Source organism: Giraffa tippelskirchi, chromosome 4, assembly GCF_054371585.1.
Source record: "Giraffa tippelskirchi isolate mGirTip1 chromosome 4, T2T-mGirTip1v1.2.pri, whole genome shotgun sequence".
Taxonomy (NCBI): Eukaryota; Metazoa; Chordata; class Mammalia; order Artiodactyla; family Giraffidae; genus Giraffa; species Giraffa tippelskirchi.
The window spans coordinates 172,602,249-172,604,824 of record NC_137278.1 but is presented as its reverse complement, the minus strand read 5'-3'; positions in this window follow the sequence as shown (position 1 = coordinate 172,604,824).

Genomic DNA, 2,576 nt, shown 5'->3' with positions numbered 1-2,576 from the left:
TTCCAGTTTGGTGGGAAAACCTCTGGAGGGTATCAACTGTTTTTAAAGTGATCACTCTGGCTGCAGATAAGACTAGAGTCCAGTGCCCCATGAGTGGGCAGTTAGCAGCTTGGACCACCAGCAGGGTCAGAGGTGGTGGGACATTGGATTGGTTTGCAACATGGGGACACGCTTTGCTAGGAAGCCGGAAGAGGACTGATTGGCCAGTGCCCATTTCACAAATGAAGGAACTGTAGCTAAGAGACAGTCCTTGCATAGGGGGAACCATTGTGCCCGCTGTATAGATGTAGAAACTGAGAGGGAAAGGAATTTGCTCAAGGAGACATAATTAAAGTCAAATGTAGGCCCATAGGGCACTTTCTCTGCTCCTAAACAGTCTTGCTCTCTAGGTGTGGCTGGAATTACTCACCACCTGCCTTCTGCAGACAAGAAAATTGAGGCTCAGAAGAACAGCACTCATGACTGATCCTGGGTTAAGACCCAGGGTCCCTAATGAGAGGTCTAGACCCTCTGTCTCCCTACTGCAGTTCCTGCCTTCCTGGTGTGACTGTAGGGAAATGAATGTAGCAAACCCACTGAGGACTTAAGAGGAGGTGATGTTGAATTGCACACTTCCACTCCCAGTGCTGGGTATGCCCAGGGACAGATGAATGAGGGGGCTTTGCCTTGTGGGGAGGGTAGCTGTGTGCCTTCTTGTCTCCCATTCGGCTGGAGGCCCACTGTGTGTGTGTAGATGAGTGTGTGTAACTGTATGTGAGTATGACTGTGGTGCCCACAGCAACAACAGCCTCTCTGGGACTGCTAGGCATCCAGCGACCTCCTGCTGGTCACTTCTTTGTCCACTTACCTGCAGGCCCCTTGGTTTCTATGTCTTATCGCCAGGCCCTGCTTAGGCTTCTTAATGAGGAAATAATTAACCACAGAAGCATTTTCTAAGACTTTCATCCCATTCTCCTGGTCAAGTTAAAAAGTATTCACAATGAACAGGGTTGCTAGTGGGAGGATGACAGGAAGCCAAGGGCACCTGGGGCCACTGGGGGGAAGGCCTGGTGTGTGCCTGGGCCCAGAGCCTGGCCCTGGTGCCATTGCTTCCTCACTGTGTAAATTTGGTCAAGTTCCTTGCCCTATTGGGACTCTGCTTCCTCCTCTGTGAACTGAGGAATTTGCGCTAGAATCCAGTACTTCCAAAGCATTTACCCCCGGTGAAAACTGGTTATCTCCAAAACAAACAAAAAAACAAAAAAATGGTTAATTAAGTTTGGGAAACAACACTAGGGTATATAAAGGTAAGCCAGTTTCTTGACCAAGTTTCTTGGCCTTCATTTATTGAAAACTTTTATTTCTTTGGATAAACAGCACAAATGCACATGGCATTAAATTCATATGGCATGGAAGGAGTTTGGGGAGCTCACAGCTTCCTGTCCCTCTGCTCCTCACTTTCAGCAGGCCCCACTGGCAGTATCCAACCCATGGAGAGATGGTATCGCCATGCCAGCTGATGTGGGTGTTCACTTTATGGTGGTAAGTGACTACCAGTTTCCCAAGGGGGTTAGGGAGTGTAGATTCCTTGCTTGGACTACAGCACCACTCTCAAGTGTCTCTGGGTCTAGCATCTAGAGGAACACCCTTTGTGAAATGGGTCTCCGGTCTTCATGTTCTCCAGTGAGACTATGTAGGAGGGACGTGGCATCGGTGCCCTGAGAGTTCCGACTCTGATCTCTGAGAAGACAGCCATAACTCCCGTCTTTTGCTGCCCACCCAGGGGCGGCCCTCTAGCTTGAGAGGAGGTGCCAGAACTGGCAATTTATTTGGGGACACGGAAACAAGGGTAGGTCGGAGGCTGGACTGGGATCCGGATCTCCTGCTCTGGAGCAGTGCTCTCCCAGCTGAGCCGAGCCACAAGTGCTCAGGCCCAGGGAGAGACCCTGGGGGCGGGGGTGGCCCGGCTCCACACTGCATGGTCATTTCCTGAGATGAGCAGATGGAATTGCACCGGGTGTGTGGCATCTGCACGGGGCTGGTGTAATGTGTAGGCTGTGTGGGACGTTTGAACTCCGAGCACACGGTTTGCTAATGTGCCGTGTGCCGGTGTGACCGGTATGCCCTGTGGCCGCGCTGCGAGCCGAAGTCAGCACCAGGTGCCAGGTGCAAGGGGCGGACTGGGCGCGGGGGACGCGCGCTGGGCCGGGGGAGCTGACGCCGTGTGCCCAGTGCCCTGTGCGCACGGGAGAAGGTGTGTGGCGGCGCGCGGGAGGGTGTGAGAGTGCGTGTCCCGCCGGCGCCGCCCCGCCCCGAGGCCGGGCAGGTGTGGGCGGGCCGCCTGGACCCCGCCGAGCCAGGGCCGGGAGAGCCGGCGGGAAACAGGAAGCGGGGGGAGGCGCGCGGCGGCCGGACGGCAGGGAGCCGGGCTTGCGGGCGGACGTGCGGGTGGCTGGCCGTCCGGACGCTTGGCCCGGACCCGGGCGGCTATGTGGGGAGGTCCGGGCAGCCCGGGAGGTGGCGGGGCCGGGGGCGGGGGCGGGGCCGGGGGCGCCGCCGACCCCGCCCCCCTGCGCCGGCGGAGCCGCCGCCCGAGC